The sequence below is a fragment of the Eschscholzia californica genome, unplaced genomic scaffold, assembly GCF_041429995.1.
Source record: "Eschscholzia californica isolate CP2 unplaced genomic scaffold, dmEscCali1.0.p SCAF_2, whole genome shotgun sequence".
In the NCBI taxonomy this organism is placed as follows: domain Eukaryota; kingdom Viridiplantae; phylum Streptophyta; class Magnoliopsida; order Ranunculales; family Papaveraceae; genus Eschscholzia; species Eschscholzia californica.
This window is the reverse complement of record NW_028238309.1, coordinates 39,928,621-39,943,591: the sequence shown is the minus strand read 5'-3', so window position 1 is coordinate 39,943,591 and position 14,971 is coordinate 39,928,621. Positions and strand designations below refer to the sequence as shown.

The 14,971-nt window shown below is 36.5% G+C and overlaps 1 pseudogene; it reads left to right on the top strand.

The window, feature by feature from the left end:
- Positions 1–10,865: 10,865 nt before the first annotated feature.
- LOC147557862 (uncharacterized) lies at positions 10,866–11,375 on the top strand (annotated as a pseudogene).
- Positions 11,376–14,971: the final 3,596 nt, after the last annotated feature.

The following is a 14,971-nucleotide window of genomic DNA, read 5'->3' as shown; positions in this document are numbered from 1 at the left end:
AATCTCAGAGGCCTTGGAATTCACTTGTCAGATCTGGACAACACCGCATTACTTACTAAACTAGCTTGGAGGCTCAAAACTGAACCAGAAACTGCATGGGCTAAACTCCTCAAAGCTAAATATTTTCCGCTCTCAGATAAACCTGGTCTAGCAAAGCCCCATCACTCCTAGAGTTGGAAGACCATTAGGAAACATTATAACCTCATTGAAGACTTAGCCATCTGGGAAGTGCAATCTGGCAATGACATTAATATCTGGGAGGATAATTGGATCCCAGAAATCAATAGTCCTATGCATAACAACAATCGCTCCAGCCTGAACAAGGTAGCCCAACTTATCACTAACAACAACTGGAATGATGAGATCCTCAACGCACAGTTTGATGTATTCTAGCATTCAACCAGCTCAAGATCCTTAGGCTATCACAACATGGAGCAGGTAGAGAGATAAAAGGACCACCTTCTCCTGCTTGCTTGATCGAAAACGCCCAGTTTGATGCAACGACTCAAAACCTCATCAAAGCTATCCCTGTGAATAGCGAAGGCAAAGATCAGCTCAAATGGAAGCTTACCAAATCAGGTAAAGTCACTGTTAAATCGATGTACTATCACCTTAGCACCAACAATATCACTCAGGAACCTATCTCTCAGAACTGGAAGTTCATCTGGTCTCTTCCCACTGTTCCGCGCATAAAAATCTTCATCTGGAAAATTTGTACTAAAGCTCTTCCGGTAAGAGGAATAATTGGTAAATACATCGACAATAACTTGAATTGCCCAAACTGTATTACTATTGAAACCATTGAACATGCCCTTCTACAATGTGCTCTAGCTAAAAACGTTTGGTTTCATTTTAATATTATTTCGGAAAACATTACTTCTATCTCCGATTGGATCTTCTCTTGGGAAGACGATCCCAATCACTGTTACACCAGTGAGGATATTCACTTTGCGAGTATCCTTTGGATTTTATGGAAAGTTAGATGTGGCCACTGCTTTCAGCATGAAATAAATGATCTGAATAAAATCATAAAAATGATTACATCTTTTCCTAGAAACAACAAAATCACTGAGAATAACCTCCTGCTAATCAATTCATTAAAATTAATGTTGATGCATCCTTTATAAATGTAACATCTAATCTGGGAATCAACCTAATTGCACACAATACAGAATCTAAATTCATCGAAGCTCAAGTGAAAATATCGAGGGCGAGAAACAGTGAAGCAATGGCTATATTATTCGGATTGGAATGGGCGAAAGAACAAAATATCAAGTCAATTATCATTGAAAGCGACAATATCAATCTGATCAAGCACATCAACAATAAAAAGCATTCAGTCCAATGGCAATCTCTGATCCATATCCGGAAAGTCGTGAAATCAGGAGGAATTTCGAGGTGGTTCAATTCAAATATACAAGGAGAGAACTCAATCTGCAAGCAGACAAGTTAGCTAAATGGGCTAGAAAGAAAAATAGAAGCAAAAAGTGGAAAAATGTTCCTTGTATTTTAGTTGATAAATATTGTAATAGCGTTTTTATTAATTAACGAAAGGCTAGTTTCAACAAAAAAAAAATCAATTATAGACAGTTGTTTGACGCATTTGTTATCAACAGATTTTCAAGTTGGAGGAAAGAAAAAGTTACAAGTTCATATTGTATTCGTATTTAAGCATAATAATGCACTAACAAGTTATAAGACAATATTACTAGGTGTGTACATTGAGTACCAAACCGTGCAAATCAATCCGATCTAAACAGATATTTACAAGGAAACCTGCTATACTTTATGTACTTTGATTAGTCAAGTGGTGAAATACCGGTTAGTGTAAGTGGCAGTCACCTGTTTAACTCTCTTCCCTCTTTTGTCTTTTAATAATAAGAAACTTACTAAGTATAAGGATGCACTAAATTGAAGTTGAAGATATGAACGTCATAACTCTCATTTGGAAAATTGGAGTATTCCTCAAAACATGAGTATTCGCTCATCTTATGTAAGGAATGTCGAACTATGGTCCCGTCAAACGTCGCGCCGTAAAAGGAGGTCATAAAAACGGAGGCCGGGTGAGACACGATAGACATGAAGCTGTGGGAGTACAAGAATTGAATATGTCTTCCTAATGAAAGTTAGGATAAAGTATCTTTAGGCCACTTGAAGAGTGACAACTGGAAAACGCATGGTCGTGCTCAAATGGATTAAGAGTTAATCATTTGTTTTGACAGTTTGTCCTCTAGATCAAGAAAGTCTGATTAGTATGACGTATCCGATGAGATATGAAAAAACATGGCAATCGAGCATTGCACCTGTTCTAAGTACAAGTGGGAGACTGAAAGATATGTCCTTGCGGTATGAAGGAATGTCCTTCCGAAGGAGTGTCTTTCGACCAAGATGACAATGCATACGATTCGGATCATAGGATAATGATGGGCTTATGCGGAAGATCATCAAGTCCGGTCGAATTAGGGATTGTAATGATTAGCTAGAAGCCGCTTTCGATCGTCGGATCACTTCGTTAATCCGCGACTAACATAGACCAGATCCTAAAATGGGTTACGTAAAGAGTGGTGGTTTGAACTAAGAGGTTTGACTAGTGGAGATTGGCAATTAGATGAATCGGATCCACTTTTTATAAGTCCAAAAAGTTTCGGAGGAGTCCGGACAAAGATAGACAAACCCGGACCAGAAAGGGAGGCCCAGAAAGGCTAAAAGTGGGTCTGCCATGTGATGGGCGACCAAGGCAAGGGACCGGCCACGGCCAGGCCAATCCCATTAGTGGGCTACTCTGACCGGCCATACCATGAACCCCTAATTTACCCTAAAAATGTGTTTCAAGGTAATATTCTTTATGTGGTCCATATTAAATCCTAGTTTGAGTGAAACTCCTATTCTATGCATTTTATATAAAGACCAAGTCAGAGAACATAAAGGGATAGAATTTTCTCAGAAGGAAATCTCTCTCTTCAGACATATATTGGAGAGAGAGGATTTTAGAGAAAAAGTTCCCGGTCTATCTATCTAGTCAAGAAGAAGGAGTTTTTCACCTCAACCTTCAAGAAGGTCCTAAATGACTTGAAGAAGGGAGTTCAAATTAACCACTCAGTGTCTCAAGTAGAGGAGCTACACTTGAAGCTCTTATCTTCCGAATACTGGTCGGAATTTAGTTCGTGGGAAAGCCATTAAGGTAATCTTCTTTCTGTTCTAGTTCATCTTTAGTTCATGTATATAATCTTGGAAACCTAGTGTTAAACATATGATATTTGAGATTCTGCTAACAACACTAGGGAGATACCATAGCCCAACAGTGGCATCACGAGCCGTTTGCATGAACTATCTTTGGCTAGACGAATTGAGTCGTACTTGAACTATTAGATAGATTTGTTTGAATAGAGATTTGAACATGTATTTGATTAGTTTGAATGTGATTTAGACATAATCAAGTAGGTTTTGAATGGTTTTCAATAGCATATAACCTTAGTATTTCGGTTTTTTGAAAAGAGTTTTCGAAAACAAGTTCCTAGGGTTTATGTGTTTGAAAAAGAATTTCAAAACTTTGGTTTTGACGAAGAAATTCATCAAAAACAATAGATGAACAAGACCAAAAGAAAGACGGAAGAAGGGATCGGTTAGTGTTTCTAAATTTTTTTTAGAAACTTCTCCAATCAGACGGCATGTATCATTTCTTCTTGGTCATTTTATAGTGATGGTAGTCGACCTTCACCTAGCGGTGAGCTGTCGCTTTCAATGTGGTAAAGCATGGAGCTATCACCATTAATACGGATATTACAACCCCTTAACGGGTATATTCGGGATATTTTCATCTTGAATGATCGTAGCGTCTCCCCAACGGATACACGGGGGAGCTCCACTGAGGAGGTGAGGACTGACCTCTCGATTTCGGGCTGGAGATGTTTGCGTATTTTCACGTTCCTTCGGGGTGCCTGAAAATAAATGGGTTAGGCCCATTAGCCATCAATTTATGGGTTTGGTCACCGCGGAAGCCCGTTAATCGTGGATTTCTATGGGCGCTCCTGGTGACGTATTTTGGCCTATACAACTGTAGACTTTTAAATCTGATTTTTCAATAGTAGTTTTCTTCTACTTCAGCTACGGACTTTTAAATCTGATTCTTTAATAGAATTTTTTCTTATGGATTTTTAAATCTGAATTTGCTACATCAGTTTTTAATGGTCAATTTTTGAGTTAATCTTTGCTTTTAATGCATTGGCTACAAAAGAGGATAGTCCAAGGAATATGCCTTACAGGCTAGTTTGACAGAGATAAAGTCTGAATTTAGTTTATTTCTTTCAATGGTAACCCTTAGATCATCAGTTTCAAACGATCGAAAATTGTTGGTGCTGATGTCAAAAAATGACCTTCCGTTATATCATCGTGAAACATGGAGTTGATGCATGACAACCTCCATTATAGTGAATATTCTGTTAAGTCAAATTAGATTCTGCCGAGTGTTTCTGCCTCCAGTTCTGATTATCTGCTTCTTTGCTCCTGCTCCTCGCTCCTTACTCTTGTTCCTAGCTCCTTGCTCTTCCTCCTTACTCCTTACTCTTGCTCCTTGCTTCTGCCTACTGCTCCTATTCGTCTGTTCCCAAAGGGGAAAAAGCCTGCAAAGGGTTCGAAAACCGCTCCGGCGCTCAAGACAGTCAGGGTGTTCTTTGCAGTAAAAGAATGAATATTGATTGATCCTTTTGGGGGCGAGTTGTGAGAAGTCAGAGTTTCTTGTGATCTTTTAGGGTTCAGAGATCGTGTCCTTTGAAGGACGATTTGGAGGCCTTTTATAGGCTTAAGAGGCGGCGGTGATTGCCGTGGAGGGAAGTTTCCCTTTGTGTTTATCTCGTATTCAGGATAGATGAAGTTCCTAAGTTCAAGTATCTTTCGTAGATATCCTGCCGATGTGATAGATCTTTGAGGAGAAGTTTCCTCTCTTGAACGCGTGAAGTCCAAACTTGCTTAAACACTTAGAGATCTGTAACCGACTGAGATCTCTGTGGAGATTTTGGTATTGAGTCGGTAGGTTGCTGGTGCGCTTTGCCTTCCCAAATCTGAGCGTAAGGCATCGACCGAACCTACGTGGACCCCGCCTCATTCCTTTAGAAACTCCAGGGCTGATCCGTTCATGCCAAGGGCGTTACAGGACTGGTTTTCTCTAGCCGACCTCCCAGTTAGGGGAGTACGTGACGGATCGTCAAGGGTTCAGCTGACCTGTTACCTTAGGTCGGGTTGACCCGATGGACTTCAGGTCTAAGCTTGACTCTTCAAACGTTAGTCAACGTCTAGACATTTTATGCATCATCAGTTGGATCTTTGGTCATTTAAATTTTGAGTCTATAAATAAGATTCAAATATTCTGAAGGACAAAACAGAAAAATATTTTCTCTCTACTTCTCTTCTCCACTTTTTTTATTACTCTGTCAAGATCAATAGATCAAGAACGAAGTTTTCTTCTTCTGTTCCTGATATAGAACAGTTGAATCCTAGGGACTTCGCCCGGATACTGCAAAACAATACCTAATTCACTAATTAAGTCGGAAAGCGTGCGGTGCGCTTCTGCCCTCCCAGTTTAGAGTGTAAGGCATCGACCCAACTTATGTAGACCTCCCTTACTCATTTGGGGAATCCCAGAGCTGACCTGATTGTGTTTTAGGCGAAGCAAGGCTGGAGCTCCTTAGCTGATCCTGGCCAACCTCCCAGTTCTGGGCGTATGTAGCGGAGTGTTGCCGGTCCATCAGTTTTATTGCCTTAAGTTGGATTGACCCGTTGAACTCTTGGTATATTCTTCACTTATTGACATTAGTCAACGAATTTTGTGCATCATCAAAAACGAAGTTTTCTTTTTCAGTTCTCGATTTAGAACTATTGAATCCTAGGGGGACTTCACCCGGATACTGTAAAGCAATACCTAATTTATTGGTAGCAGGGGCGTTTTAAGTCTTTAGGACAGCGAGTAAAATTCGTGTCGTTGTTCCACCATCTTTGTCTCTTCATCTATTGTAGGTTCATTATCTCTAGTGGTTGTCTTGTTCGTTCATAACAAAGTCGTAAAAAGATAAGTCCTATATTTTATTTGCAGCTCATTGCTCAATTTAATATTGCATTTTATTTTGTTGTTTTTTATTACTATTTTAATAACGAAGAATACATACTTAAACAATTAAACATTGTTACCATGCACATTACATTCACTGTAAGAATATCTTAATTCTTCAACTTAGTTTTTGTGTATCATGCCTTCCTTAAATTAACGAAGTTCATGTAGATTTGCTTTCACTAGGTCTAATTGAGTATCACTCAGAATTGGATTTCTTCCCCCACTGAAAGAGTTTCGATTATAATCAATTCTCCTTGACACCTTCTAGGGCCTGTCCTTTTCCACTTCTTGTACATTTGAGGTCTTAAGAAGTATTCCCCTTCCATTTATGTAAGTATCTATAGTGGGTTTGTGGGCCAAAAGAAGAGAAATCAAAGTTGTTCTATTCTGAGTACTATATAATCTAGGGGCAATAACTAAAAAGGTTAGAATAATATTGAAAATGAGTTAAAAAACAAAACATTTGAAAATTATTATTCAGGTCAAAAAGTATACGAAGACTAAAATATATTTTTTTGTCATTTTGTGTAACTAAATTCTTTTATTTTTCTTTAAACTTTAAATCGATATAACTTTTGTTTGAGATGTTTGATTTCTATAAAAATTATATATTTAGAAATTATTTTTCATTAGCTTGTTAACAATTTCAATACTTTTTTTTCAAAAAAGAAAAAACCCAGAAAAAAGATGGCATTTTTCCCTTACGCCTTCCTACAAACACGTGTTTGCAACAATCTGTTTTGCGAACAAGTGTTTGCAAACAAGTTCTGCAAACATGTGTTTGCAACAATCTGTTCTGCAAACATGAGTTTGCATAATGTGAACGGCAAACTGTGTTTGCAAAATATAGATTGCAAATATGATTTGCAAGCTTCGCAGAATATAATTTTGAGTTGCATATCTTGCAGACACGATTTATAAATCAAGAATATAAACTAAAAGCATGTGTCTACGAAATCTTGAGTTTGGAATTGATTTCATCATTCATCATATAAAAACAATTTATTGAAAACAAAACCACATACCACTTGCATATTTTCTCAATGTACAAATACAAGACGGAAGATGAAGATAAAAAATCATCATAATCTAAGGGTTTTTGCTTTCAATGCCTAAACTTATAGAACCTCCCTATCCTTTACACATAATCTAGTCATGACAACAAACAAGATTAGCTCAGTCTTGCTAATTTCGGTTGTAATGGCTCTTGTGGTTGTAACACTAATGAGCCATTTTGCCAATGCTAGAACTCTCACTTTTTCATCTGTAAAATGTCATGGTCAACCAGTTTCAACAAATTTGGTACTTAATCGATCTTCTTATCTTCCAATCATGAAGGTAATGAATTAAGATTCTTGATTACTTTAGATGGGATTAAGGTGTCAAAAAGCCATATTTGCCGAAAGAGATAGAGAATCACTTTATAGTTGGTGTAAAAGAGTGAAAGAGAAATCTAAACAAAATCCTTTACGTTTTCGAACACTAAGATATGTACGTTCATTTGATTCAACAATAGATGAGGAGATAGACGAAATAATAACAATTGGCTCTAAAACTTTATCTAGATGCAGTTCAGCTGACTCGTTTAATGAAATCGATCAAGTAAAGACTGAAGAGAAAGAGGAAATCTTCGAGATAATCGAAAAACCCAACATATGAACTTCGTTCCAAGAATGGGAAAATCCATCAAGCTCAAGTAACAGATGTGGTTGTAACACTAGTAGATGTCCCATTCATGAGAGGCGTTCATCATAGAATGTTCATTTCAGTTTTTTTTGACAAACACCATATGAGCTATGTCGGTATTACCACACTTCCCATACATATTTACAAGGTCATCATTTATAATAACATCAACTCCAAAATACATATTTACAGGGTCATTATCTAAAATAACATCAACTCTAAAACCCATCTTCACCATAACTACATGGATTATAGGTCCACTATCTAATAACTTTTACTTTGATCAGTGTTTTAGGAACTCGGAAGCACTTTTCCATATAGAAGAGATTGATGAAGAAATTGGCTGGTGATGGAGCTTGATTTCGACCAATAACCGGCTCAAACGATTGATGAGATTTAGAAGGTGAACTGGTTCGGCGAAATCCAAATCGGTTGGTGATGGTGGTGATTAAAGACGATGAATTAGTGATGATACGGGGATGATAGATTAGTTGAGTTTAGCGAGAGATGAAGATAGTTTACTAAAGAAGAAGAAGAAGGTGAAAAGATGAAAGAATATTTGAGAGAGAGTGTGTGTGTGAAAGAATATTTGATTTTAGAGAGAGAAAAGAGGAAATATTCAATGAACGGGTAATGTTGAAAAACATCAAATGCAAAATAACCTGATGAGTAATTATCCATATTATTTTAACTCTGTGCATCTTTACCAATAATATTTTGACAACTCTTAGCTAATAGTAAAATGTGTAGGCTATTATGAAATCTTTTACTACCAAAATAGTCATTTCCTATATAATCTACTGTCGTCGGAGAGACTCTCAACGTAAGCAGCTGTACTATAAGGTTAGTATACCTACGAACTGACCGGGAGTAGTTAAACGGCTTGGTCAGTTTATAAGTGTAAGGGAAAGACCGCTTGTGGGAGCACGGGAGGCCTAAGATCGCACCCACATGAGGGCGTTACAGGGTAGGACCATAAGATAGGGTAGTACGATCATCATGTAACGTACATGATATGTATTTAGAATGCTATTATTGGTTGTGGAAAGTTTTCAACCCTTTCTCTTACAATATATGTATTTTCTAAAATGTATTAAAATACTGAAATTATTCCACTACCATAAACTTCAAATATATTTTAACTATAACGAAGTTCTTTAACTTAAACCTACAAGTTAGAAAACAAGGCTAAGATTTTGTATCTCAAATTTCGCGCATCAGATCACTGAAGTACCCCAAATGGAGCGTGAGTTCCTAGACTCAGACACATGATGAAAGGAGGGCCAAGTTCCTATAATACTGAAAGAAACTCCTTAATGAGTCATGGACATGGTTTCATGGGTCAAGTCGAGGTTAAGCTTTAAACTCGCGACCTGTTTTAGGGCGCACCATTCTTTTAGCCAATGACCTCTGCATGTTCTATGTCTCTATTTGTCTTTCTATATGTATATATATGTTCGTGTCTCTGCTTGTGTCTTGGATGACATTATGAAAGATTTAGGTTTTGGGTGAGGAAAACCATATACCTCTTTGTTTATTTATAATTGAAGAGAAGTACAATGGTTAAAAATAAATAACGTAAATATAGAAATAATTCTAATTCTAGTGTACCTATATCTTGGAGATATATATGAGAATATTTTCCTTCATTTATATTTTGAGTAAGAATATTTGACTTGAGTACCACTTTCCCCTTATTACCCTCCCGCAATTTGAACGGAGGATTAAACCGAAAGTTCAATTTGAGAAATAACTTGATTCGTTGACACATTCTTCATTAAGGCAATCATGGAATTGGTTGATGAAGAAACTTTTATTATTGGTGTAGACCGGTAAAATATTACTGCAGTAATAACGAACAAACATGACATAATAACAACGAGAAAGGTTGCACTTAGTGAGCATAACCTCTCTGGGTTCAGAGGCTCATGACAACAATACGATATGTTTGCCTTGTGAAGACAAACTCACAAAAAACCCCGACGAGGAGGCAACAACCTTGCACTCTAGATGACGACAAACAACGACGACCAATCTTACCGATTGACGAAAAAGAAAACCAAAACCACCACTTTTTTTTTTCTATCATTCCTGCACCAATAATGAATTAACTTCAAACTTTCTTGTATACCAATTTAACCCATCCACGGAACTCATCAAGATTGAAGATCTCCTGCCCATTATAAATAGTTTGTCCATCATTGATAACAAAAACCTCCCAAATCCATAACCGATAATATTGATAACTAGAATCTCCACCATTGAAACCTTATTAAAAAGACATAAAGTAAAACTTCGGCAATAAACCTTGACTAAATTTATTAAAACTACAAACTAAACTAATTAAAAAAACTAGAGAATAGAATATAAGAGAACATAAAAGTTAACTTTGGTTATGGCGGACGGTAGTCATAGAAGCGGCTACCGCCGCCGGTTAAGCGGAAACTAAATAGGGTCGAAACCCTACTTGTTAGAGTGTTTTAGACTCTGATACCAAGAATGATTTAGGTTTTGGGTGAGGAAAACCATATACCTCCTTGTTTATTTATAATAGAAGAGAATTACAATGGTTGGAAATAAATAACGTAAAGAGAGATGCTAGAATCACAAAAGATTTTGACAAAAAAAAGTTCCCAGCTGATGTGGCGGTTGTGATTTTCATCTCTCGACGGCCTAGATTTGGTCAAAGTTTGAAACCACACCCACCACATCAGCTGGGGACCTTTTTTTTATCTTTTGTAACTTTATCATTCCCCTAACGTAAATATAGAAATAATTATAGTAATTCTAGTGTATCTATATCTTGAAGATATATATGAGAACATTTTCCTTGATTTATATTTTGGGTAAAAATATTTGACTTGAGTACCACTTTTACCCTTATTACATTATCATGTATGCTTGAAGTAGTCTGAAAGAAAATCATGTGAAGTTGTTTGGGTTTATTATTTCTTAAAGCTGATATACTTTTGTTTTGTTTCCAATTGAAGGTGATCTAAAAAGACTTCTTGCTCATCAGAGTAGTTTGGAGCCTGAGCAGCAGAGTCATAAATTTGCAGGGAAATAAAAGGAGGACATGGCTCGTGTGATCAATGAAATGTCTAAAGTGGTTCTTTTGGAAAACCCAACAAGCAAGGACAGGAAGCTCGAGGATCCAACAATGGAGGAGAAGAACCTCCATGACTCAACTATCAAGGAGAAGAATCTCCAGGACCCATTGATCAATAAGAAGAGTCCTGAGGAGCCAACTGTTGACAGGATGCCTGAGGAGATAAAAATGGATGAAGGGACATTAAAATCTTGTGAACCTGTAGTCATGGTTCGATCGGAGGTTGATAACCTCGAAAAGAAGGCGACCCTTATTTGGTTCTTTTAATCTCTTATTCAAGACGGTACCTTGGCTTTAGGCCTCACTAGCTATTTCTGTTTTCAGGTTTCTTAATTGGAATTGGCCATGCGAAATGAGGACAAGGTTGCAGACAAGGAATTTATTATGTTGGTAGAGTTTCTAATGGTGCAACTACTGAAATTGGATGACATTGGGGCTGAAGGAGAATTATTGAGATTTGGTTGTTGTTTGACATAGAAAAGTGAAGAAGACTATTTTACTTCGTCATCAAATTAAGTAGCTCCGTTTAATCAAGATTCCATAATCAAAGTTTATTATGATTTTATATACCATCAAAAAATATATTATATTCCGCATAACGAAGGGATATGGGAATAATAAAACATTTGATATATTTTTATATGATGTTCGAGGAGATGAGAATACTACTACTGCCTCTCTCGTACATCATTATCGAGTAAACCATCATTACGTTTCCATCAAGATCAAAACTACGAAAACAAAATAAAATAATCCAGCACGGCTGCTGCCCCCTCTAGTCTCTCTTAAATTTGTCTCTAAAATTAAAAAGAAAGCAACGGTCACATCTAGCGGGTAACTACCGTAGGTATAATGCTAATGGTAGTGTAGCACAATAACATCATTGTTAACACTAGCAGTCGAATGAAGAAGAGGCTAGGGTTTGAAGAAGTAAAAGAGTTTAGGGTTTCTCTGATTTAGAAGTATATACATAGTTGACTAGTCAAGTCAAGCTATGTTCTGATTATTAGTCAATCCGAGAGTCAAAGCCCAACAGGAAGTCAACAAGCCAGCTCGTCTGAAGGCACTCTTGTCTGAAGGCACTCACAAGGACATCTGAAATAAATCAAGAAGATCAGTGTTAGTTAATTCTGTTACATAACTAAGTTTGTTATTATAACATAATCTGTTATAATAACAACTTTACTCTCTTTAATATTTCATCTCTTAGTATAAATACTAGTTGTAATAGAACTTATAAAATGATTGAAATAAAATTAGGGTTGGAGAAATTCTTACATGGTATCAGTTTCCAGGCTAGGTCTTCATCAAGTTTTTCTCCCAAAACTCAAGAACAATCGCCAACATTTAACATCATCTCGCAAAAATCAAACATTCAATATAGAAGAAGATTAAAATCAGCTACTTCAAGCACTAAAATCATCAAAATTCAACAGTGATTAGATAGAAAACTCACTGTTTTTTCGTACTATTTATCAAGCACATTCATGGCTTCCGCAAATCAAAGTAATGTCCCTCCAATTTCAGCAGTCACCAGTTTCATTACTGAAAAGTTGGATGATTCCAACTATCTTATGTGGAGAGACCAGGTTGAAACAATGTTAAATACCTATGAACTCATAGGTTTTGTTAATGGTTCAATTGAAGAACCACCTCAGTTGACATTTATCAATGGAGTTGAGCAAATCAACCCACAATTTCAGCAGTGGAGGAGCAAAGAAAGTTTTGTCAAATCATACATCAAGAGTACTTTATCAAAATCAATTTACTTTGATATATATGGTCTTCAATCAGCAAGAGAAATATGGAATTATCATGATCTAACCAATAATGAAGGTCTAAAAGCAAAGAAAGATCAACTTAGAAGAAAACTTCAAACAATAAAAAAAGGAGATGCTTCTATAGCAGAATATCTAAGGGAAATCAAGGTTATTTCTGATTCCTTGCTATTTGTTCATGATAAGGTAAGTGAATCTGAACTAGTTAGGATTGCTATTCATGGATTATCATCAGATTATGATCAATTTGTTATTGCTTTAAGAGTAAATAATGAAATCTTGTCTCTAGCACAACTTAAGTCTAGACTAAATCAACATGAACAGTGGCTAGCTACTAAAGATTCAGGTCATGAAGTTTACTATGTAAACAGATCACACTATAAAAATGGTCAGAAAATCAAACCTTCTCCTACTTTTTATAGAAATCAGGCTATCACAAAGAAAGATAGTTCATATTCAGAAAATTCTCAATCTAAGAATCATAAGGCAGAAGATTTTGATTTTTCTTCTGTTTCATGTGGAATATGCAAAAGGTGGGGTCATTCAGTTGGAATTTGCTATTTCAAATATAGACAGAACAAACCCCAATCTGGTTATCACACATAAGAAAATAAGCAACAAATAGCTTCTGATGATGAGATTAGTTCACCAGATTCAAAGTCATTTCCTTACACAGAAGAATCATTACTTGAATGCAATAATGCAATAATCTATCCTTATGATCACAGTGATGAAGATGAGGTTTTTCAAGAGTGTCATACAGCAATCTTATGTGATGGAAATGATGATATTTTTCATGATTGTGAAACATTTGATGACAGTATGATAACATCATCTGAAAGTTGTTATACTACTAGTAAAATTTCAGATACTTCAAATATAAAAGAGAAAGCATGGTTAGCTGATACTGGGGCAAGCAGTCATATGACCCATACAGTTGAAAATATCATTTTTCCTCAAATTTACAAGGGAACTGATGCAGTAATGGTTGGTAGTGGCAAATTCTTACCAATAAAAAGTACAGGTACTTCTAAATTGTCTACCTCTACTTGTGTTTTGACCTACATAAAGTATTGTGTGTACCCAATCTTAAAAGGAACCTACTTTCAATCTCAAAGTTCACAAAGGATAATTCAGTGTCTGTAGAGTTCTTACCTTGGGGTTATACTATAAAAGACATCTGGTCCAAGAGAATTCTAGCTGAAGGACCAGTTAAGAACAACCTTTATCCTATAGAAGTTCAACAAAATATCACACAAAATAGGTCTGTTGTTGCTCATATGGCTCAAACAGCCACTACTTTTCATGTCTGGCATGCTAGACTTGGCCATACAAATCAAAGGGTTGTCAAACATTTACATAAAGAAGATAAAATACACTTATCTAACCCTAGTGATACATTTTTTTGTAACTCATGTGAGTTGGGTAAGAGCAAGTGTCTTCCCCTTTTTTTCATCAAGTTCCACTACAAATACTCCTCTACATCTAGTTCATTGTGACATTTGGGGACCAGCTCCTGTTGCAACTCCAAATGGTGCTAGATACTATATCTTATTTCTTGATGATTTCAACAAGTATAGTTGGATTTATGCAATGAAATTGAGATCAGACAGTGTCAAATGTTTTACTCATTTCAAAAATACAAATGAAAATCTTCTCAAAGTGAAGATTGTGTATTTTCAATCTGATGGTGCTCCTGAGTTACAAAAAAGGAGATTTCAGGGCTTTTTTGGACACAAATGGCATTATATTCAAGAGTTCATGTCCTTATACTCCCCAACAAAATGGGAAGGCAGAGAGAAAACACAGACATATCACTAAGTTAGGTAACACTATCATTTCATTGCTCTTTACCAAAAGTATTATGGTTTAATGCTTTTCATACAGCTGTCTATATCATAAATAGACTACCAACACCCACACTTCAAGGACTATCTCCTTTTGAGGTTCTATTTCATACTGTTCCCGATTACTCAAACCTTAAGATTTTTGGTTGTGCCTGTTATCCTCACTTAGGTGATCTTAGGAAAGATAAACTCAGTCCTAAGAGTGTCCAATGTGTATTTTTGGGATACAGTCATGAACACAAGGGGTATAGGTGTTATGATCCTGTCACCAAAAGATTATATATATCCAGACATGTTACTTTTGATGAGGACAATTTTCCATATGTCCACATCCATAAGCACAAGTCAGGTTGTGATCAGAGTTCAGAGCCTTTTATTTCATTACCTCTGCCCTCTCCTATACCCACTCAGTCCTTACCTCTTGAGTCAGGTACATCTAGGTGTTCTC